This window comes from Somniosus microcephalus, chromosome 17 (genome assembly GCF_052327205.1).
Source record: "Somniosus microcephalus isolate GS21.2 chromosome 17, FLI_Smic_1.0, whole genome shotgun sequence".
In the NCBI taxonomy this organism is placed as follows: Eukaryota; Metazoa; Chordata; class Chondrichthyes; order Squaliformes; family Somniosidae; genus Somniosus; species Somniosus microcephalus.
The window spans coordinates 56,583,139-56,608,621 of record NC_141003.1 but is presented as its reverse complement, the minus strand read 5'-3'; the positions used below and the strand labels follow the sequence as shown (position 1 = coordinate 56,608,621).

The following is a 25,483-nucleotide window of genomic DNA, read 5'->3' as shown; positions in this document are numbered from 1 at the left end:
CTCATTAAAAAGGTCAAAGAGCCACACAAAGCAAAAGAAGAACAGCCTGTTGCTCATAAATCACGTGCTGACCACTGCTGCACTAGTACTGGAGAGTACATCAGTACCATTCCCTTGGACTAACAGGAGTTTTGGAAGAATCCTTCCTCCACTACATTTGAACAGAAATTTTGCAAAGTTATCACTTATCCTTTATGCACTTTAATTTCAAATAATTCCATAACTGCTCCCAATTATTAATTTCCTTCAGTATCATTGAGCTCCATCTAAATCAATCCGTATCTCCCATCATCCAAAATAAAATTTCCTCTTCTGATGAAATTTGGAACTTTCTTTAGCAACAATGCTATTCTTCGCCCCCATTTCTTCTGTTACAAAAGCAAAATACTGCAGTTGCTGGAAATCTGAAATAAAAACAGAAAACGCTGGAAATACTCAGCAGGTCAGGCAGAATCTGTGGAGAGAGAAACAGAGTTAATGTTTCAGGTCGTCAGAACTGGAAAAGGCTGGAGATGTAACAGGTTTTAAGCAAATGCAGGGGCAGGGGAAGGGGGAGGGGAGGAAAGAACAAAAGGCAAGGTCTGTGATAGGATGAAAGGCAGGAGAGATTAAATGACAAAAGGGATGATGGTGCAAGGCGAAAGGAGATGGTAATGGGACGAGTAAAGAGACAAAAGATGGGTCTAAAGGAGGTGTGAGAATATCAGAATCAACAGCAACAGCTGTCTTCCGAAAAAATGTTGCTGCACTATTTAAAACCCACATTAAATGGAGTAAATCACCCAACAACTTACATTACTGCTCTGTTCTTTATGTACTGAAAGATAATTGTGAGTGCTTTCCAGGAGAAAAAATAGTGGACACCATCCAGGAGGCAGAAAACAAAGAGAGGTGAGGAAAGCATGTTCAAGAGAGAAGGGTATTTAGAAAGAAAGAACTTGAATTTATACAAGACCCTGTAACAATCTCAGGATATCCCAAAGTGCATCACTGCTAATTAATTAATTTTGAACTGTAATCACTGATTATGTAGGCAAATGTGGCAGCCAATTTGAGGACAGCAAGGTCCCACGAACAGTGAATGAGGAAAAATACCAGTTAATCTATTCTGGTGGCATTGATTTAAGGGATAAATGTTGGTCAGGACATCAGAAAAACTCTCCTGCCCTTCTTTGAGCTGTATCATAGGATCTTTTATGTCCAACCAAATAGGCAGACAGGTCCTAAGACGGAATGTCCAATAGTGCAGCATTCCCTTAATAGTGTACTGAAATGTCAGCCTCGATTTTGTTCTCAAGTCCTGAAGTGGGGCTTGAACCTATGACATTTTCTCTCAGAGCTGAGCGTGCTACCAATGAGCCAAACTAATGCTTTAGGCAGGGAGGGAGATGACAACACAGAGATGTTAAAGGAAGGAGCTCCATAGCAGCTGAAAAAGTGGCTGCCAATGGTGGAGCTGGAAGCATGAAGTAAGCTGATAACAGAGGGTGTGTATGGACATGTATGGGTCAAGCAGATCGCTGAGCTAGGATGGACTGAGGTCATGGAGGGATTTGATGGCAAAGACCAGGACCTTAAAATCAATTCACTGGGGCATGGAAGGAACATATGAGCCCGGATTTTGCATTGAGAATAACGGTGAGGCTATCAGCACTCACCGTTATTATGGAGTAAATCAGACAGCAACTTCCGGAGTCCGCACATGCGCAGTTAAATGTGGAAATCTGGAAGTTGTTGAGTTATCCAGCTCCTGCACAGACTGTGCTATACAGGCACCTCACCGATAGACTCGGGATTGAAATCAATGTAAGGGCGTGAAGTAACGGTACTTACCCACTCGTTACCCGCTAAACACGGCAGAAAAAGCTAGGGCTGGTGCATTCAGGTGTAATTGAATTTTTAAACCGCGTAATATGTCATAATTACTGCCAAACAACCTCTCTGGCACTGAAAATTTAATTTTACAAGTGCGGAGTCTCATTCCTTCAGAATTTATTGAGTGTTGGAGATTTTTTTTTTAATTACTTTTTTTCTTAAACTTTGTCTCTTATCTCTCTCTTAATCCCAGCTTCCTTTCCCTCTTTTTCGTTTGGTTTCCATACATGATTTTACAATGAATTAAAACTAATTCATACTTCCCGTTTTAGACACTGTGGCTGCGATTTTATTAATGGAGGCAAGTTGAGGGGGGGCTCGCTGCGCGGCAGCTTTCGGACTCGCTCCCAGATGCCGCCACCCAGCAGACCTTGATTGGCCTCGTCACGGCCGACGTGCGGGTCCCTCCAGGTAATTGCTTGGAGCATGTCAGATTCTCGCCTCTGATGACGCGTTGTTTGAGTAAAAATTTAAAGGGGGCATGTCCACGTTGCAAAAGCATTAGGTTTTTTCTCTTAAAGGTGCTGGCTGCTGCAGGAATGGCAGCCCCAAAAACTAAGGCTGCACCCAGGTTCAATGAGAGCTCCCTCCATGCTCTTGTGGAGGGAGTTAGAGGACGTCAGGAAGTCCTCTTCCCTGCAAACGGAAGGAGGAGGCCTCCTCAGCAAACCAAGGCAGCTTGGCTGCAAATTGCTGAGGAGGTGAGTTCGAGGTCCGCGTGCAGGCGCACATGGGTTCAGTGTCGAAAAAGGTTTAATGATCTGCTGAGATCATCTAAAGTGTGGCCTCTGAGTTCTGGGAAATGGAAGTCAAGAGTGAAGACTCGAGGCGAATTCCATGTAGAATGCTGGTGGTGACACGGAGTGCAAACCACCGTTTATTGGACAGATGATGCCTAGGGTTTTGAGAATGTCGGACTTACATTCTTCTCCATGTGCCAGCCACCTGTGGTTGAAGCATAAGCTTACGCGAATCTGGCATGGATGAGTGCATCCCTTGCCCGACGGCCAGCAATGTGGTCGCGTGCTGCTGGATTGGCCACATCCGGCCCCACAAGACGTCGCTCCTCGTCCTCCTCCTCATCCTATTCCTCATCCTCCGAGGAGGCTGTGTGCTGAGCCACATGGTCATCAGGCAGCACTAAGTCTTGCTGCTGTGCGATGTTGCGCAGGGCACACTAGACCATGACAATTCTGGACACCCTGGCTGGTGCATACTGCAAGGCTCCTCCAGATCTCTCCAGGCATCGGAGGCGCATTTTGAGCAAACCAATGGCTTGCTCGATGATGCTTCTGGTGGAAATGTGACTCGCATTGTACCACTCCTCAGCATCGTTTGATGGCCTCCTATCGGTGCCATTAGCTACTTTTTCAGGGGATAGCCCTTGTCGTCAAGAAGCCATCCGCAAAGTTGGTTTGGTGGATGGAAGAGCTGAGGCACAGTAGACTGGCGCAGGATGAAGGAATCATGGCAACTGCCAGGGTACTTTGCGCAAACATGCATGATTATCTTCCTGTGGTTACACACCAGCTGGACGTTCAGGGAGTGGAATCCCTTGCGGTTAACAAATACAGCTGGGTTGTGATGGGGTGCCCTAATGGCTGCATGTGTACAGTCTATGACGCCCTGCATCATTGGCAAATAGATAAGGGAGAACCAGTGGATGTGGTGTATTTAGACTTTCAAAAGGCTTTCGATAAGGTCCCGCATAAGAGATTAGCGTGTAAAGTTAAGGCACATGGGATTGGGGGCAAGGTATTGACTTGGATAGAGAACTGGTTGGCAGACAGAAAGCAAAGAGTTGGAATAAACGGGTCTTTTTCCGAGTGGCAGGCAGTGACTAGTGGGGTACCGCAGGGATCGGTCCTTGGACCCCAGCTATTCACAATATATATTAATGATCTAGACAAGGGAACTAGATGTAATATCTCCAAGTTTGCAGATGACACAAAGCTGGGTGGGCGTGTGTGCTGTGAGGAGGATGCCGAGAAACTCCAGTATGATTTGGACAGGTTGGGTGACTGGGCAGAAGCATGGCAGATGCAATATAATGTGGATAAATGCGAGGTTATCCACTTGTGTCAAAAATCAGAAGGCAGATTATTATCTGAATGGCAATAGATTGGGAGAAGGGGAAGTGCAAAGAGACCTAGGTGTCCTTGTGCACCAGTTGCTGAAGGTAAGCATGCAGGTACAGCAGGCGGTTAAGAAGGCAAATGGTATGTTGGCCTTCGTAGCGAGAGGGTTTGAGTACAGGAACAAGGATGTCTTGCTGCAGTTGTACAAAACCTTGGTGAGACCGCACCTTGAGTATTGTGTGCAGTTTTGGTCGCCTTATCTGAGGAAGGATGTTCTTGCCATGGAAGGAGTGCAGCGAAGATTCACCAGGCTGATACCTGGGATGGCAGGAATGACGTATGAGGAGAGATTGGGTCGATTGGGCTTATACTCGCTGGAGTTTAGAAGAATGAGAGGGGATCTCATTGAAACTTATAAAATTCTAACAGGACTAGACAAACTAGATGCAGGAAGGATGTTCCCGATGGTCGGGGAGTCCAGAACCAGGGGTCACAGTCTAAGGATAAGGGGTAAGCCATTTAGGACTGAGATGAGGAGGAATTTCTTCAGCCAGAGAGTGGTGAACCTGTGGAATTCTCTACCACAGAAGGCAGTAGAGGCCAATTCATTAAATATATTCAAGAAGGAGTTAGATATATTTCTTAAGGCTAAAGGGATCAAGGGATATGGAGAGAAGGCAGGAACAGGGTACTGAATTTGGATGATCAGCCATGATCTCATTGAATGGCGGAGCAGGCTTGAGCGGCCAAATGGCCTACTCCTATCTTCTATGTATCTATATAAACCTGCCATATTGTCAAAGCCAACCGCACGCGCCGTCACACTTGGACCATCCGTGGAGAACATAAGAAATAGGAGCAGGAGTAGGCCAATCGGCCCCTCAAGCCTGCTCCGCCATTCAATAAGATCATGGCTGATCTGATCCTAACTGCCAATCCACTATCACAGAACCATCTCCTGCATCTAACAGAATTAGACACACGAAATAGGAGCAGGATCAGGCTACACGGCCCCTGGGCCCGCTCCGCTACCCACAGGGCCATGACCGATCCGAACCTAGACTCCTGTCCAAATTCCTGCCCGCTCCCCGTAACCCTTAATTCCCTTTACTTCTAGGAAACTGTCTATTTCTGTTTTAAATTTATGTAATGATGTAGCTTCTACAGCTTTTTGGGGCAGCATATTCCATGGACCTACCACCCTCTGAGTGAAGTAGTTCCTCCTCATCTCAGTTTTGAAAGAGCAGCCCCTTATTCTAAGACTATGCCCCCTAGTTCTAGTTTCACCCATCATCGGGAACATCTTCCCCGCATCCACCCGATCCAACCCCTTCACAATCTTATATGTTTCAGTAAGATCGCCTCTCATTCTTCTGAACTCCAATGAGTAGAGTCCCAATCTACTCAACCTCTCCTCATATGTCCATCCCCTCATCCCCGGGATTAACCGAGTGAACCTTCTTTGTACTGACTCGAGAGCAAGTATGTCCTTTCTTAAGTATGGACACCAAAACTGTACGCAGTATTCCAGGTGCGGTCTCACCAATACCTTGTACAACTGAAGCAATACCTCCCTAGTTTTATATTCTATCCCCCTAGCAATGAAAGCCAACATTCCATTGGCCTTCTTAATCACTTGCTGCACCCTGCATACTAACCTTTTGAGTTTCGTGCACCAGGACCCCCAGATCCCTTTGTACTTCAGTACTTTCCAGTTTCTTGCCATTAAGATAATAACTTGCTCTACGATTTTTCCTGCCAAAGTGCATAACCTCACACTTTCCAGTATTGTATTCCATCTGCCAAATCTCTGCCCACTTACTTAGCCTGTCTATGTCCCCTTGCAGGTTTTTTATGTCCTCCTCACTCACTACTTTCCCTCCCATCTTAGTATCATCTGCAAACTTTGATATGTTACACTCGGTCCCCTCCTCCAAATCGTTAATATAGATTGTAAAGAGTTGGGGACCCAGCACTGACCCCTGCGGAACACCACTAGTTACTGATTGCCAGTCTGAGAATGAACCATTTATCCCAACTCTCTGCCTTCTGTTAGATAGCCAATCCTCTATCCATGCCAGAATATTACCCCCAATCCCGTGATTTTTTATCTTAAGCAATAATCATTTGTGTGGCACCTTGTCAAATGCCTTTTGGAAGTCTAAATACACTACGTCCACTGGTTCCCCTTTATCCACCCTATATGTTACTTCCTCAAAGAACTCCAGCAAATTTGTCAAACATGACTTCCCCTTCATAAAACCATGCTGACTTTGTCCTATTAAATTATGATTATCCAAATGTCCTGTTACTGTCTCCTTAATAATGGACTCCAAAATTTTACCTACCACAGATGTTAGGCTAACCGGTCTATAGTTTCCAGCCTTCTGTCTACTGCCCTTTTTAAATAAGGGTGTTACATTAGCAGTTTTCCAGTCTGCCGGGACCATTGCCGAGTCCAGGGAGTTTTGGAAAATTATTACCAATGCATCCACAATCCCTACCGCCACTTCCCTCAAGACCCTAGGATGTAAGCCATCAGGTCCAGGTGATTTATCCGCCTTGAGTCCCATTATTTTACCGAGTACCACATCCTTAGAAGTGGATGTAATTGTGCGCCTTTGCAAAGAGGGCATCGGTGACCTGCGTGATGCAGGTGTGTGCGGCCGACTGGGAGATGCCGCTCATGTCTGCAGCTGATCCCTGGAAGGAGCCCGAAGCAAAGAAGTTGAATGCGGTGGTGACTTTGACAGCCACTGGTAAGGAGTGTCCACATGCTCCTCTGGGCTCCAAGTGTTGGTGCAGCATTGCGCAGATGTCAGCGACTACGGCTCTCGAAAGTCTCAGCCTGCTTTGACACTGCTACTCAGTCATGCTGAGAAAGCTGATCCTCTGCCTGTAAACCGTGTTGGGGGTCTCTCCTGCGGCGAGGTGCAGCCCTGTGCTGAGGCCTTCCGCCCTGTGCAGCATCAGGTGGGTGAGGAGGAGGTTGGCGCTCCTGGTGCTGGTGCTGCCATGGCTGCTCTTTTTCCAAATCTGACGACCAGGATGAGAGGATATAAATGGTTTCCCATCCCGTTGCTATAGATGGCATTTGAGGCAAGAATCTTGCAAGCGCACAAAGTGGCCTGAAATTATTCCAATCAGGTCACACTGCAGATGGCTGTCAGCTTGAACAGTCACAAGGTCAGTAGATTTGCAAAATCTTATCCCAAACCTCCAACAACAAAGTTGTTGCATTTGAATGTCAGCCATGTTGCAGGAGCGCTTTTAAAGTGCTGCACCAATGACTACAAATCACGCCCTGCAGCAACTCATCTCCTTGCAGCTGGCCTGTTTCTGACAAGATGGGAAACAGGAGCCAGAAGCACGAAAATGGGAAACCACTATAAAAATAACAGGCTGTTAACTGCCTTCACTACCTGTCCCACCGGTTCCAGTCGGGTCAGTTTGGGAGCGGCTGACCCGACACTCATGGAAATCGTGTGGGGGCGGCTTGGCAGTTTGAAGCCATTTTTTCCCCAATTTTCGCTGCCCACCCACCTCAGGGCTATTAAAATCGAGCCCCATGTGTCTCAGTGAGGATTCTTCAATCTGATCGGTTGAAGAGCCACGCTGTTGCTAAACCTGCTCACACGTGCCATAGATCCCCCTGTAGAGGGCACCGCACTGGAAAGGGTCTCTAAATATTGCAAGTTGCCGCTCAAAAGCCTGCGAACTGTCTGTGGGCAACTCTCAGCGTGATGACCGGCAAGAGCCGGTCCTTCACCACTGACTGCAAAATTCGGGCCATGGTGCTTAGCAACAATGGAGATGATAGGGGTGTGGGTTTTTGTTTGGGTAAGGATGCAGGTCTTGGTGATGTGAATGAGTTTTAGTTTGTGGATGGTGAAAGCAAGGAGATGTTAGAGAGGATCAGAGAAATTGAGACTTGAGGTGATAAAACTTTCTCCCTTTCTCTTTCCTTAGTCATTCGCATGCACAGAAATCATTGTTGGTAAAATTCATAATTTCTCATGGATGGTTTGAACTCCGTGTCGATCCCTCATATATATTCAAAAATAGTGTAGCAGCGATTTGATCCATCACAAACTGTCCACACCTACTGAAGTATTGCATCTTAAGAAATTAATATACAGGAAACTTTCAATTTACCGGCACCTAAATAACCGGAAATCTCGGTTAACCAGCAAAATTCAGGAGTAGGTTCAGGTAAGTTTTACTTCATATTGTACTTGCTTTCCTCAATCTGTTGCTGTGCAAGGGTGTGGCTGCAGTTGTTGCTAAGCTACAGAGCCGCTTGGAACTTGTGGCCATTGTTCTGCACCTGTTGCTAAGCAACAGGGTTTGTTGCTAAGCAACAGGGTTTGTTGCTTTATACGGAGCTCTCAGCTCTCCGTATCTTTTACTATAGCTTTCGGTTATCCGGAATTTTTGATTAACCGGCACCACGTCGGTCCCATCGGTGCCGGATTAAAAAAAGTTTCCTGTATTTCACCAAGTTTTCACCAGAGAAACATAAGATTTGCCCATTTTGGTTTACTTTTGCGCTTCCAAGCAAAGTTTAGCTTTGGCTCAATCCAATTAAACCTGCAAAATTCAAATTGGTTCAATTATTTGTTATGACTCTGTTCATATCCCTGCCATGCAATTCACATTGCTAACACTCAGTATTAGATCTTGCAATATTATGGAGAACTTATTGTTATTAACAAATTGCTGTGTGAGCAATTGAGAAATACCAGGCTTATGAGGAGACACACACACAAAAACTACAAATCAAACTTTCAGCTCAGCTCATAGTCCCTTCGCAAAAGCATTTGCTGAAATACCTACTCACACTGGCGGGTACAGGTCACAACAAACATTATATACAAAATGCAGGATGGCACAGATTGCCTGTGGAAGTATCCAAGTACTAGAAGGTCTGGCGTACCAGACACCTCTGAACAAAATCCAATTTTTACCAACCCTACTGCTGGCTGCAAGCAGTGAATAATTTGTAACAGACTGAATCATTTTGATCAACGTAATCAGAATTGAATCCATGCTGGTAGTGTAAATGTGATTTTAGCAAACTTCCCAGAATTGGATTGCCAACTGTTTGACGAGGTTCAGTGAAGCCCCACATGGCTGCACTGCAGTTACAATGCCTGCAGAGCCAGCAACTGGTTATGTTAACACAAATGCGCACACAAAAATAAATCAGCAGTTCTGATTTTCTCTTGTATTGAACACATTTAATGAAGCAATTGCATAAATTATCTTCATTTTTCCCCCCATTTTCTGTAAACTACTATGCACGGCAAGATATCCCAAGGTGCAGGTTTAGTGCCTGGCATGTAAAATTATTGCAGCAATATAAAAAAAGAAAAAAGATCAGCCCATCGTGTATTGCTAACAGCAGCTTCAACAATTATGGCTTTGTCAGCTTTATAGAATGTTAAATCTGATACTGAATTGATGCAGAATTAGTTTGGCTCATTTTCTGAGTGAGTGATCAGTTAATTAGTTCATAGTTTAAATTGGGAAGTAAGCTTAATTTTTAACAAATCACTTACGAAAACAGTTGCTAGTTTTTAAAGCTCCAATTATATTGTGAAGAAGCGGAGGACAAAATTGTCTATCCTTATTCAGTTAGATGCCAAGGAAACCTTGAGTCATAAACCTTTGGCTCAGAAAGCATGTGATCTCCTAGTACTGAAATAACTACCTATATGTAAAGTCTTGCGTCCAGTGTGTCTCTGACACAATTCAAGCACTGCACTTCAAAATGTCAAAAGTATTTAAAAAAAACAAAGCCAGTTATTTTCTGACCTTGATAACCTGGCCTATTCCTGAATAAAAATTCCCTCTGTATGGCCTCAGAATGCACCCATTTAGACTACATTGCTACAGAAAGTGGGGTTACAGGGACAGCGTTCCAGATCCCAAAACTGCATCCGAGCAATGCCATGGGAAGTGTGTTTATGTGTGTGTATATAAAAGTTTTGTATCTAGTGTCTGTGGTAAACCACTGTTTGTATTCCACTGTGTACATGCCTCGGCTGACTCCTCCCACAAGTCCTAGTATAAAGGTGACTGCTCCCCAGCCCTTTGTATTTTTCTGGACCGGTCGACCACTCGAGGCAGACCTTCATTCTTTTGTTAATAAAAGCCTTTAGTTACTCTCTTAACTCTCAGTCTTTTATGAGTAATTGATAGCGCATCAGTGTCCATCTTATATTAACATTATGTTGTAGGAATTGTCAGATTCCTAATCAAAAGACTGAGATTGAGTCAGTCTGTTAACCAAACGAAGTTTAATACTGTTTTGCAGAAGTAACAATCAAACGCAGGAGAACTAACAAAGAGGTCTATGCTCAAATAACAACAGAAAATGCTGGAAATACTCAGCAGGCCAGGCAGCATCCGTGGAGAGAGAAACAGAGTTAACGTTTCAGGTCTGGGACCCTTCATCAGAACTGGAAAAAGCTGGCGATGTAACAGATATTAAGCAGGTGCAGAGACAGGGGGGTGGGGGGGTGGGGTTAGGAGGGGAGGAAGAAATAGAAAGAACATCCTGTACTTTTGTAAGAGGCAGGAAAGATAAAATGTTGCAAATGGGAATGGCAAAAATCATACTGCATGAAAAATGGGGGCAGGGATAATTATCTGAAATTGTTGAACTCAATGTTGAGTCCGGCAGGCTGCAAAGTGCCCAATCGAAAGATGAGGTGCTGGCTCCACGAGGACTGAGAGAGAGAGCTCCTCCCTCTGACGTCATGATGTCATTGATGTGCCTCAATAATTCCGAGACTCGAAGTTAGCAGAACAAAAACAAGGCTTTTATTAACTTAGAAAGTAACACGTAAGAGAGAGAGATGTCTTCCTTCTGGAGACTGAGGCCAGACTGAAGCTAGCTTACAAACGGGGCCAGGTATGGGCGGAGCCCTACACACAGCACATTACAGCACATTCCAGTACACAATACAATGAGGTCTGGGGGAAGGGAAATGACACTGAAACCGATCTCAGTCGCAGGCAGTGGTGAATGGAATATTTCATCACAGTCATCACGTTTCCCGCCGTTGGGAACGTCACGTGACCCACGTGGTGACGTCATTGCGTTTGGTCTTAACCCTCTAGGGACCGCGCTATTTACATGTAGTAAAGCGAATACAGGTACAGATTCATTCTGTTACAGATAATTATGTACATCAATATAAGAGTCCCTTGGTGGCTCTGCCACAATGTATCACATAAAATAAAACTCATATATGGTTAAAATGTCACGTAAAAAAATCATGATAGGCTCATAGTTCCCCAAAACTAATCAGAAAACACTAACACTTATTTAATTGAAAAACAAACAAAAAATGCTGGAAACACATAGCAGGTCAGTCTGCTTCTGTGGAGAGAACAGGCAAGTTTATAAGGTTTCATATATTATATATAGAAAGGACTTGCATTTATATTGCGCCTTTCATAACCTCAGGATGTCCCAATGTGCTTCACAGTCAATTAATTGCTTTTTGAAGTGTAGTCACTTATTGCAATGTAGGGAAATATGGCAGCCAATTTGCACACACTAAGGTACCACAAACAGCAACGAGATGGGAACAGGAACATAGGAACAGGAGTAGGCCATTTAGCCTCTTGAGCCTGTTCCGCTAAAAGTTTTTAAAACTTTTCCTTTCTGTCTCTAAATGACCAGATAATCTGTTTTAGTGATGTTGATGAGGGATAAATATTGGCCAGAACACCAGGAGAGCTCTTCTGCTCTTCTTTAAATAGGGTTATGGGATCTTTTACATCCATCTGGGATGACAAGACAGGGTCTCGGTTTAATGTCTCATCTGAAAGATGGCTTCTCTGCCAGTACAGCATTCCTTCAGTACTGCACTGAAGCGTCAACCTAGATTATGTGTTCAAGTCTCTCGAGAGGGGCCAAGCAAAAGCCCAAATTTGTGGCGAAGAACAGATATGCTGTGAGTTGTGAATCGCCACAAATTGCTGGACGATTTTCGCCACTCCGCCGTTAGCCTCGCAAAAAACGGAGCATGCCGTCAACCTCCCAATGAGTTTCAAGAAATTGTTGCATTTGCGCTGTTAAAACTAATTTAACTCGCCACAGAAAGTTAGGGTTGGTATTTAAACCTCTCTACTCCTTTAAGAGGCTCCTCAAAACCAACCTCTTTGACCAAGCTTTCTATCCAATATTTCCTTATGTGGCTCAGTGTCAAACTTTGTTTCATAATGCGCCTTGGGATGTTTTACTATGTTAAAGGCTCTATATAAATGCAAGTTGTTGTTGTTATAAGGACCCTTTTAATGACGAGATTTATGCTGCTTAATGCCACTCAACCTCAGACGCAGAAAAAGACCAATTGAAACCATGGAGTCTCATTCCTGCAGGTAGTAAATTGTTCCTAGAGGTTCTTTAAATTTGAATTTTTTTATTTTTCCTTTCTGTCTTTCTCTTAATTCAATTTTTCTTTCCCTCTCTTTATTTCTCTTTCTGCACCTAATTTGACTTTAATTCACCCTACTTCCTTCTCTGTCGTTCCTTTGTATCTTTCTCTAGCCTTAAATCTCACTGGTTAAGGAGACAGACTATGGGTCCTGTCGTTCACCAAGGTCCCAGATGCCCCATTGCCCATTAACAGCTCGCACTTCCAGCAATTTGTGGCCAAAAATTTTTTCAGCTGAAAGGTGAAGAAAATAATCCAACTCATGGGGCACATCACGAGATGTCCCACTCCAACATATTCTGACCCATTAATTTGTAGTAGCATGACTTAGCAGAGAGAGAATAAAAACTTAACCACAATGGTCTCAAAATAAACTGGCAGAACTATTCAGTTTGCAGCACTAGAAAAAATACATTCTCCTAGCAAATTACAATAGCGTCTCTTTCTGGAATCTGGGTCAGAACAACCAATGAAACAAGTGAACTTCTGATTATGTAAAAAAAGCTGAAACTATTTTCACATACATCGGCAAGTTATTGCGCATTTTTTTTAATGGAAGCTTTTCTGCACAATCAATGCTTTCTCAGTGAAACAGCTGATGGCAACATGTATAACAGATTCCTTAGAGCAATCTCAGTCTGTCACTTCACCATGTGGATGAAGATGCATGTGACTGGTGAGCTAAACATTTCAACTGTTTCTTTCTGTACTCGTCTGGATTCAGAAGATATTTAAAATTTATTTTCTTGCAACATTGGTGCCTGAAAATGATCAATTAACTGTACTGCTGTAGATATGGCTCCTTGGAGAAGTCTGCACACGTCATTAATATTTCTTCAAATTGCTTTACTTTTAACACTTATTTACAAGTAACAGAAATATTGGCCCCGAATTTGCGGTCAGCGGTGAAGCGACAGAGCTTGCCGCTGACCTCGAAGAAAGCTGCCCACAAAGATCTAGTGATCTCTGTGGTGCCAATTTCAGCTCTCCCGACTTTTGTTTGAATCTGGCGCCAAATCAAGCGAATCTCCAGCGTCCAGCAACAGTTATGTCGTCAAGCTGGTTAAGCAGCCAATCACACTGAAGAATTCTCAAAGGCAGCAAACCAGGAAGTAAAATACACAGATTCTAATTTACTTTTTATAAATTTTACAGAGAGCGAAATAAAGTTTGGGACATACATATAGGATTACGGTAGAAGCTGAAATATAAACAAATTAAAAAAATTTTTTTTTTTTTTTTTTTTTTTTAAATCACATCATTCTTAATCATATTGATGGAAAAATTTAACATTCCACAAATATAAAATTAGTTTTTCAGGGCCAGAACAGTTGTTCAGCTATCAATATGCCATTAAAAACCTAGTTAACACTTCTTTCAACAAGGTTTAACTTTTCCAGGGGTGGGGGTGTTAATAGCGATATTTCAGCGTAATAGGGGAGGTTTTCGTCCTTATATGTGATTTCAATTGATTGCCATCTCTGGGGAGTTCCACAGTGCAACCTATGGAGGAGCAGGGAATGACTGACACAACTTCAGGGTTTCCGTGTTTATCTGCGCATGCGCTAAATCTTGAAGTTGCTGTCAGTTTCAGAGGGGTAATGATGGCGAACACAGTCAGTTTCAGCGTCATTACTATCGCAAAATCCAGGCCATTAATGGGAAAACATACATTACCACATTCAGCACATAAAAGTACATTGTTAGCTACTAATATTTAATGCTTGCTTTTTACAATGGAATACCAATGAAGAATTTATCTTATACCCTAGATTTAAATTAAATGATTCAACCTCATAGATGTAAAATATAATTGAAGAAAATAACCCCATCATCTTTCATTATACATTTTCAGTTCATTTGAATGAAAATACAAATATTTTGTGACCCTTTGCTGTACTCGATAAATTGTCATATTAATAGTATGAAAATTAATGAGGTGATTTCACACCTGTACGTCCTGTGAGCTTTCTTCATTTATAATGGTGAATTTATGAGGGACTGAGATACACAACTGAACAAAGATATTAAAGGATATGGAAAAAGAGCAGGGAAATGTAAAGCTGGCTCTGGCATAGGCGGAGTGGCCTCCTTCTGTGCTAAAGTTTCTCGGATTCGATGTGCAACACAGGTTAGCAGTAATAGTATATGTCTTTGGGGTTGCTGTTTGAATACTTTCACATTAAGCCTCCAAGGTTGAAGCTTGAACTGCTAGCAGCTAGTTGGGGTTTTGTTGCTTTTAGGAAGCATCACTGAGGAGTTATTTCTAACATCTTGCACAGCATCAGTTCTGGCATCAGTCCCACTACTTACAAGAAACAACAGAGGCCACAGTGGTATATATTTTTATTTTCTGTGCTACCTATATTCAATCTAATCCAAGAGAACAATTTGGCACAAGGAAAGGAAAACCTCCACTGCAGACAATGAAACTCAAAATATGTACGATTTTAAGGTCTGAATGTTTCACGGATTTAGAACTAGTAGGCCAAATCTCACTAAACTACCCAAGTTCCTTGAAGAGTTAGGTAAACTAGCAGTTGAAGACTATCCAATGGATGTAATATACTTGGACTATCGGAAGACATTTCACATCATTGTACATGTTAAAGTGCATTTTCCCATACTGAAATCTATACCATTAAGTCTAGATTTTCCTACAGCACACATGAAAGGACCGGACAGATTCTTACTGCCAAAATTTAGTGCAATAAATTTCATTCTACATTCATTCTTAATCTAGAACTCTAGTCTCAATTTTTAGAGCATAAAGGGCAGAATTTTCATTGGGCCGTGGAGTCAGGATTGGAGGCGTGCGGGGGGGTTAAAATCCCGAAATCAGGGGTCCCGACCCCATCCCACACCCAAACCCGCCTCCATGCCAGTTTCAAAGGAGGCAGGTACCCGCCCCGCACTGGGACCCGCCTACCCGAGGCGGGAAAGGATTAGTGCCAATTAACTGCCTGTTAACAGGTAGTTAACAGGCAGTTTTTAGCCTAATCCCTATTTTTAAGGTTGAAGTGTGGGATTCCCAACGGCTCCAAACCACGCCAAGTTAGAGGAGGCGGGCGGTCGGGTTGAAGGACTTGGAGGGGTCGAGATGTCGGTGTTAAGGTGAGTGATGTGTGCACGAGTGCAAAGGTAAGTGTGTTTGGTGTGTCTAAAGTGATTAAAGAAGTTTAAATTACCTTTTCAGCCTTCCTTCCTTTCGGTCTCGGGAGTCCCTCATCTCTCCGGCACAGAAAGCAGAATGGCTACGAACTGTCAAAAGTGACAGCCTTCAGCTTTCTGTGCAGGAGAGATTTCTAACTGTGTCTGTGGAGAAGGACTCGGGTTAGAAGTAAGACTGTCAGTGTTTGACAGCTTCAAACAGCTGTGAAACACTGATATTTCATCTGTCAAAACCTAACAGATGAAATTTCAGTCTGTTACGTCACCTGTTGCCGGATGGCCCTTAATTGGCCTGCTGAGCCCGCTGGGCTGGCTCAACAAGGTCAATCAAGTTAAAATCGCGTGGGTTGGCTAGAACTTGATGGAGGCAGGACTACAACCCTGAAAGTTGTAGTCCCGCTTCCTACCCGACTCCTGAATGAAAATCCAGCCCAAAAAGTCTAATTTTCTTGCTTTTTAAAGGAAAAGGATATGTTCCTGAATTGCCAAATAGTATTAAATGTTACAATGGATTTCTATCGTTACTGGTGTCTCCAAGGTGCTTGTGAGTTATACAGTCTACACCACTCATTTTTTTTTGTTTTCTAAACACAAGTCCCTGACTTGTATGCTCTGAAAATATTAACACACTTCTTCCTTTTGGAAATTACCTCAGTATGGTTTTTAAAATTCACAAACCATTCACAAATGAGAGGAAAGGAAGACAGAATATCTCTAGACCTCTGCCATTAGTGTTCTTGAGAGATCTCGCGTGTTCACTGTGATGTAAACAAGAGCAGTGCAGATTTACTCAATCACTAGTTTTTCTTCTTCCCCTATTGGAAAACAGCTCTCCTACACAGCTACACAGAGTAGAAACTCATCATAGGTCAGTGCTTTTCCCTTAGGCTATCATATAATTTCTAAAACATTATTTTTTTGTACAACAGTCTTAAATTATGAGGCCAGCTACAGTGATCATGAAGACAGGCCAAACATAATCCAGATTTATTCAAAAGCATTATATAGAGACAGTCTTAATTGTCAAGTGGAACTCAATGCAACATACATTTTCTAGTCAAAAGAAAATGGGAGGGAAAAAAAGTGATAATCAGGACACATTTGGACTTTTGAAGCCCAGTACAAATAATGCTCATCTCAAATTATGTGCGCACTACTCTAGAACAATTTCAACAAAAGTCTTGAATTTCAAAACATTCACTAATGAAACAACCAGCATCTGAGAAATCACTATTAAAGGAAATACTTGCGACACAACATGAAAGAAAGTGAAGTGGTTAGAGATCATCGTTTTGAAGTTCAACAATCAGTGCTGTTTACCATTTATAATCATTATCATTCTTTATTAATTATCGCCCTTACCACCCTTCTTATCTTCAAATTATTAACAGCTTTGTAGGTTCAGTGGAAGCAGATAGATTGGCTGTTAATGGAAAAAATACTGAGCCTTGTATAGTATTTTCAACACCATATCTCAGTAGCAGAAAGCTGGCAGTAATGACAAAGTACTCTATGTTTATCTGAAATGACTTTGCTATTACTATCACCTTGTAGTTATTAGGTGCAGATGATGAGATTTATTTAGAAAAAAACCTGCAAAACTTATAAGAGTACCAAATGTTATGCAGTGGGATTCCACGTTTATTCCATGACTGAGCAAATACCTAATTAAGTCACAAGTGATCTGAAGATCTTGTTCACAATTGAGATTAATTTGACATCGCACTCCTAATCATGCACAATATTTCTTATTTTTCCTTGGCTTCCCATGTAAATCACAAACGGCCATGCGGTTTCTTCGAGTTGGGAAGGTAGGGAGAACAATTTGAGCCATAGATTATTAAAGAAGTCATCGATGCCAATCTGTAACTGTCTGACGGAGGGTACAGTTTAATTAAGACATGCAAGACGTCAATTTTTCTCCCTTTCTTCTCTCTTTGATTAGAATATTTCACTCATAGTTGGTGCATTCTTCACAGATGCAGCTGAAATGAGATTATACCTATTTGACTGAAGTAGGTGGATTTAAATAATAGCCCACTACGAGACTTGGACCATGTACCATTGAATGCCAAAATACACCAGTTAATATGGGATTAAATTTTATGCAAAGATCAATATTGGGCTCAACACAAGAAGTAACTAGGGAAGGCCATTTAATCTTTCCAAGTCACTGCCATCACTTAGATCCTCACTACGACAGAGTCTACATTACAACAGTGACTACAATTCATAAGTACTTGCACTTTGGCATGTCCTGAGGTAGTGACAGGTGCTATTTAAATGCAAATCTTTCTTTCTTTTAAAAGACCCACACGTTATTCTCATCTCCGATTAATTTTTTATATTGCAAGTAGTACCCACTTGCATATCATTTACCAATAGTGCGAAGAGCACAGAAATGGAACAGATCCATGCAAAGCTAGATTAGTCATTGCTCTCATCTTCTCCCACTTACTGATTTTTGTATCTTATTGCTAAACCAGATTTCAATCCAATTAACTAATTTGTCATTAATTCCATGAAATGCTTCTGAAAATCCAAATAGATAGCATCCAATTTAATTGTTCCTTATGGCCTCTGAGCTCTTTAGATGAGTGAGCACTGATCATGTTTCTTAAAATGCCTTCAAGTATTTTTATCACTACTGACCATTACTAATGGGCAGGGAGTGCAAAAGCGGGGGGGTACACATATTTTTGCTGCAACATTAGATTGCAGAACAGATTAATAAAACCTTGAGGTTTAGAGACATTGCCACAACCTGAGGCACAATGCACAAATGTTATATAAATCTTGTTTGTACTGTCTACATCAAGCTGCTTTCATGGGCCTCCTGAATCTTGGCTGAAGGCATCCAACACTGCCCTCCAGAAGGTCTGTGTCACTATCATCGAAACTAAATTATGGGGAAAAAGGTAGGTGGCTTCAAGGGAGTATACATAATATAAGGTTTAAGAAAAACCGGCAACAAACTTGGTTGTTAGCGACTACAATCAAATTCTCCAATTTCATTAATGATAGATACAGTACACACCAGTCAGAAGCAGACTGTTTGCTCATATCCACTACTGTGTGACATGCACACGATGCTGACATCTGTACATGAATGTTGTAAACTGGGTATTTTGTTTGCCTGCTGTAGCAAAAGAGTCATTATTTGATAGGCAGGCAGGTTATTGTGTTGATGAACAAGCCAGTATTAATTTCTCTTGCAACACTGATAGTTACAGTAGCCATATAGATGTGGTAACAACCAGCTGCCATGCAAATGCTGCATATCTCCAACATAAATTGTATCCTGCATGATATGCATGTCATATACATATGATGTGTGTACATTTGACAACCTTTAGGTAATGTGCATTATATCTAAAATATCATGTACTGAAAATTCAGTTTAAAATAGAATGGAACTGACAAAGGAAATTCTTTATACCCATTCTACTTAAATGCATCATTTGTATACCTTTTTTTCTTGTTCTGTTTTCATTATACATCAGACAAACACTACTAACATTGTTTCAATAACAGCTGTTATTACACTGCATAATAGCGCTGAGTTTCGAACTACCCCACATAGGTCCATTAGCAGTAAATGGGTACTATTAAAGCAGCCCACCAGCTAACAGCTTGGGAATTATTAACGTGCAACAATTATCAGTGACACAGTCTCATTCTAGGCTGGGGCAAAATAAAAATGGAGATGTTGAATATAATCACCAAAGTATAAATATAGTATCAAACAAAAAATTTAAACACTTACATGATCGTGTTGATAGTTCGATCACTTGGTTGCAGTGGGCCCTTCTGTACATAGAGCAATTTGCATTTTAGAAATAGTACAGATCTAGACTTGCCATCAAATTCAAATGAACGTCATATTAAACTTTATCATTCTGTGGTGCTATGACTTCCATTTCCTGTACATTTTCTAGGTCTTTTACAATACCAGATTAAGATGAGCATGGTTCTGACGAAGGGTCAGCGACCTGAAACGTTAACTCTGTTTCTCTCCCCACAGATGCTGCCTGACCTGCTGAGTATTTCCAGCATTTTCTTTTTTTATTTAAAATGAGCATTGCCTCTTCTGGCTTCCTTGATGCACTGGGTCAAGAAGCAGTAATGCATTACATTTACCAACTGTGATTCTAATCCACTTGGGTTTCCCCAGTTTACATTAAGTTGATTCAAGTCTCCCATTAAAATAATTGCCCTGTTACATAGATACAAAGAAGATAGGAGCAGGAGTAGGCCATTCGGCCCCTCGAGCCTGATCCGCCATTCAATGCGATCATGGCTGATCATCCAATTTCAGTACCCGGTCCCTGCTTTCTCCCCATACCTCTTGATCCCTTTAGCCTTAAGAAATATATCCAACTCCTTCTTGAATATATTTAATGAATTGGCCTCTACTGCCTTCTGTGGTAGAGAATTCCACAGGTTCACCACTCTCTGGGTGAAGAAATTCCTCCTCATTTCTGTCCTAAATGGCCTACCCCTTATCTTTAGACTGTGACCCCTGGTTCTGGACTCCCCGATCATCGGGAACATCCTTCCTGCATCTAGTCTGTCCAGTCCTGTCAGAATTTTATAAGTTTCAATAAGATCCCCTCTCATTCTTCTAAACTCCAGCGAGTACAAACCCAATCGTCCCAATCTCTCCTCATACGTCATTCCTGGGAGTCCAGAACCAGGGGTCACAGTCTAAGGATAAAGGGTATGCCATTTAGGACAGAAATGAGGAGGAATTTCTTCACCCAGAGAGTGGTGAACCTGTGGAATTCTCTACCACAGAACGCAGTAGAGGCCAATTCATTAAATATATTCAAAAAGGAGTTGGATATATTTCTTAAGGCTAAAGGGATCAAGGGGTATGGGGAGAAAGCAGGGACGGGGTACTGGATTTGGATGATCAGCCATGATCACATTGAATGGCGGAGCAGGCTCGAGGGGCCGAATGGCCTACTCCTGCTCCTATCTTCTATGTTTCTATGTTTCTGGCATCCCAGATATCAGCCTGGTGAATCTTCGCTGAACTCCTTCCATGGCAAGAACATCCTTCCTCAGATAAGGCGACCAAAACTGCACACAATACTCTTGCATACCCTTCCTATCTCTTCTTAGAGAAAATTGTCCTTCTTCTTATACCAACTTGGTGGTCTATAGCATACCCCTAGCGTTAGTGCAACTTTGTTTTGCATTCAAGATGTCTAGAGTAATTCATTTTGTGGCTTTCTACCTCCCACATGGTCAACTTTGTTTTTAAGACATATATAGGGTGACACCACCTCCTTTTTTGTCCACTCTGTCTTTTCCAAACACTCTATACCCCTTATTATATTCATTTCCATCCTCTAGATTTAACCACGTTTCTGACATTCCCTCCATAATAGTTCCATACTGCATCCAGTTCTGGCATCTTAATTTTAATGTTTATCGCATTCATGGATATACATCTTACTATAGATTTATTTCCTCTCACATCCCCCAGTGTCTACCTATTCCTAGTCTACGGTTTATGTGCATCATTCTGAGTATCAGCATCTGTACCTACTTGTTGACTGCTTGCCTTCTATCTACCTCCTCTGAGATCCTGTTTCCATCCTGCCCCTCCCACCCTACAATCTGTCTCATCCGGCATCCTGCGTCCTCCCTGCCCTCCCTCCACCTATCATCGTAATAAAAGTAGTCAATCCTAATGTACTGTCACTGAAGAGATTTGCATCAGTTGGGCATTGCAAGAATCAACTTTGCTAAGTTTTCTACCATTTGCTTTTTTTTTTTAAATGTTAAGCTTTCTTTTTTTTTTGACTAAAAATATACCAACCTATGAAAATTAACTTTGCAAAGAAAAACCCTCAAACTATAAAAGAAAATGAACCAATTGTTAAACCTAAAGAGAAAAGCAGTTTGAGTTAGCAAACAATAAATTTCCAGAGACAGAAATAAACTGCATGCATGAGAGAAGTGGGATGTGGAAATGTAACGTGTGGGTGGTTACTGTATTGGCAGGCACTGCACAGTCATGTGAAAGCTCTCCACATGTTCTAAATGTTTCTACTGAGTATATGTGTACTAATAAAAATGATTTGATTTATTTGAAAAAATAAAACTTTATTAAACTGAGTTAAACATTCACTAGAAGCACTACAAACAAACATAATTTTATTAAATATTTTAACTCATTAATTTTCTTCCTCTCCTCTCCTCCTAGAAGGGTCTTTCCTCACTGGAGCTCAGATCTACAGGTGGCAGCCACCACCCAGTCATTTTTCACCTGTGAGCATTTACAGTAAGACTACAAATGATTCTGTCCTCAGCTGCCATCCACACATGCATACTTCCAGTGCAGATCATTGCATAGTTATCTGGAACTAACTTACAGTTCCCTAACTCAGGAGCTGTGGCAAATTGGAGCACCTCTACTACTACTACTCTGGCTAAGATCAACTGAGCACACACCAGATTGAATCTGGGAATTTCCTGATCTATATGGCTCAGAAACCACGATTTTACCCCAGAGCTACTGGGATGACTAAGGAATAGATTTTTTTTAAATTCAATCGGTTGTATAGAGATAAATAACTGGAAATATATTCTAAACCTCAGTTCTTTAAAACGAAAGAAGTTTACAGAACTGAAGGAGGCCATTTAGCCCATTGTGCCTATTCCAGCTCTTCGGTAAAGCAAGCCAAAACTAACTCCACTGCCCTGCTCTCTCCTCATAGCCCTGTATCTTCCTTTATATTTAGCTAATTTTCACTTAAAATATGCAATGGTTTCTACCTTAATCACGCTCTGTGGAAATGCATTCCATACTCTTCCAACAAAACACGGTTAAAAAATAACCCTAACCTCTCTCCTCACTGTCTCAGTGATAATTTTAAATTGATAATCCCCTCAACACTGACTCCCCAGCTGGAGGATATAGTCTTGCTCTACTCACTCTCAAAACCCTTCGTAATTTTAAAACCTCTATTATATCTCCTCAGCCTTCTCTGCTCCAGTGGAAATGTTCCCATTATCTCCGGTCTCTCCTTTATAACTAAAGTTTCCTATTCCCTGGCATCATCCAGGTGAAACTACACTATGAGCTCTCTATGGCTTTACTATCCTTTCTATAACGGGGCACCCAAAAATGCACACAGTATTCTAACTGTGGTAGAGTGTTTAGTATAAATTTATTGTATCTTTACTGTTATACACAATGTCCCAACTTATAAATCCAAAATTATATTGGCCTTTTTATGGCTTTATCTACTTGCATTCTCACTTTCAGGGGATTATGTATTGAACCCTTCAGTGTCTTTTCAGTAAGTATTTACTCCCATTCCTTGTTTTCTCCAAAAATACACTTACCCACATTAAATTGCATCTAACACCTATTTTCCCATTTCTGAAGTCTTTTATGGTTCTCCCCAATTTTTGCCACACTTACCATTTTTTCATTGTCACCAATTTTCAGATTATGTTCCCTATACCCAAGTCCAAATATATGAACCCTGCACTGACCCCTGGGTTAAACTACTTCTAACCCTTTCTAACCTAAGCATCACCATTTACCATAACTTTTTGTTTCCCCATCCATCAACCAATTTTCTATCCATGCTGCTACATTTCCTTTTGTACCATAAAGCTGAACTTTCCTAATGAGCCTCGTGTGAGACACCTTATTAAATGCCTGCTGAAAATCCATACACAATACATCTATTGCATTCCCTTTATCTATTCAACGTCAATGGAAAGGAAAATTGGGTGGGGTGTATAATAGGCGGCCAATCCGATAGCGAGAGTTTTGCCCTATATTCCTCATGATTATCTTTAGTAATTGATGTAATAAAACTCACTACGCACTTGGTTTGAGTATAAAGCAAGGCTTTAATCAACTTGTTTCAGAACATGGAGGTCAAGTTGTACTTCACTAGTTCCTTGTCTTACAAAATGTCCCTGGAGCGCTGGGGCCGATGCCCGAGTATTTATACTCCTTGGACGGTGCCACCAGCTGGCCGTCCAGCGTTATTTCACGAGTAGTTTCTTGATGAATGATGAGATTTATAACAGTAATGTTAGTCATAACTTTATCACATGGCTTCCTTTCAAATATCAGTTTTCTTGCAATGTCTCTATTTATCCACAGAACGCTATATTTTGGTGCACCCACTTTTCACCTAATAGGAATATATATTATTTTGTACTTTATCCAGCTCATATTTGAAGATTTCCCACTGTTGGTCTGTTTGCTAACTTTAGTTCGCAGTTAATATGGGATTTGGACCAGATCCCATATACCAGAAACGCTGTCTACGGAGGTCACGGTCCATCATCAAAGACCCTACCCACCCCAGCCACAGTCTGTTCGCCCTCCTGCCATCTGGGAGACGCTACAGATGCATTCGCACCCGTACGACCAGATTTAGGAACAGCTTCTTTCCCAGGGCTGTCATCCTACTGAACTCCACAAATAAACTCTAAAGCCTGCACATCTGCCAATGCACTTTATTATGGTTATGTTTATGTTAATATACTACAAGCCAAATGTATGTTGAATGTTTAAATGTCTTAATCCAAATGTACACTCTCGGGAGCCGCAAGCCTACATTTCGTTGTACTGCACTTGTGCACTAACAATGACAATAAAAGTTGATTTGATTTGATTTTGATTTGATTTGATTTGATTTATCTTTTTTCATTGTGGCATTCTCATCTTTGACTCTTTATATTTATGGATTCTGTCTTATCACAACCCCTCAGGATATTGTTATGTTCTAGTACTGTGATGGCAACATTCACTAACACTGCCCCATGCTGCCTTTACCCTTCCTAACTCTCCTCTTTTAGTTTCTTATTTCCCAAGGTGTAGGTAATGTTTCTGTTCTTACTACCAAAGTGCATCACCTCACATTTATCTATGTTAAAGTTCATTTGCCACTTAACTGCCCAGTCTGAAAGTTTTCTAATGTCTTCTTGTATTATGTATTATTGTATAATGTTCCTCAGTGTTAGCTATACCCCTTAGTTTGGTATCATCTGCAAATTTTGATAGAGTTACTTACTCTTATTTCCAAATAATTCATGTAAATTATGAATAGCAGTGGAACCAGCACTGATCCTTGTGGAACATCGCTTTCTACCTTCTTCCAATCTGAATAACTACCCTTTACCCCTACTCTCTGTTTTCTATTTTTAGCTATCTATTCAGCAATTTGTCCCGACTCCACATGATCTAACCTTTGTCATGAGCGTACCATGTGGTACCTTATCGAAGGCCTTTTGAAAATCCAAGTATATGACATCTACCACATTACCCTTGTCTACTTTTTCCATTACCTCTTCAAAGAATTCTATAAGGTAAGTTAGGCATGACATAGCCTCTCAAAATCCATGTTGACTATTTTAAATTATATTTTCTGTCTCTAGATTTGGTAGGAAGAATGAGGAGAGGCAATATAAACTAAAGGGTACAATTCTAAAGGGGGTGCATGAACAGAGAGACCTGGGGGTATACGTGCACAAATCATTGAAGGTGGCAGGACAGGTTGAGAAGCGGTTAAAAAAGCATATGGGAACCTGGGCTTCATAAATAGAGGCATAGAGTACAAAAGCAAGGAAGTTATGATGAACCTTTATAAAACACTGGTTCGGCCTCAACTGGAGTATTGTGTCCAATTCTGGGCACCGTATTTCAGGAAGGATGTGAAGGCCTTAGAGAGGGTGCAGAAAAGATTTACGAGAATGTTTCCAGGGATGTGGGGCTTCAGTTATGTGGATAGACTAGAGAAGCTGGGGCTGTTCTCCTTGGAGCAGGGAAGGTTGAGAGGAGCTTTGATCGAGGTGATCAAAATCATGATGAGTTTAGACAGAGTAGGTAAAGAGAAACCGTTGCCATTGGCGGAAGGGTCGAGA

The 25,483-nt window shown here is 41.6% G+C and overlaps 1 protein-coding gene across 27 annotated transcripts in view; it reads right to left on the bottom strand.

Annotated features, from left to right (window-relative positions):
* The window catches only part of magi2a (membrane associated guanylate kinase, WW and PDZ domain containing 2a), an 888,182-nt gene that overhangs the window by 517,007 nt on the left and 345,692 nt on the right, over positions 1-25,483 (bottom strand). For 3 of the 27 annotated variants that reach the window (XM_086010391.1, XM_086010393.1, XM_086010392.1), the window contains exon 3: positions 19,344-19,387. The exons of the other annotated variants lie outside the window; for them this stretch is intronic. The gene's annotated coding sequence lies outside the window, so the exon portion shown is untranslated. The remainder of the gene's footprint in view (positions 1-19,343; positions 19,388-25,483) is intronic. 27 annotated transcript variants of the gene reach the window in all.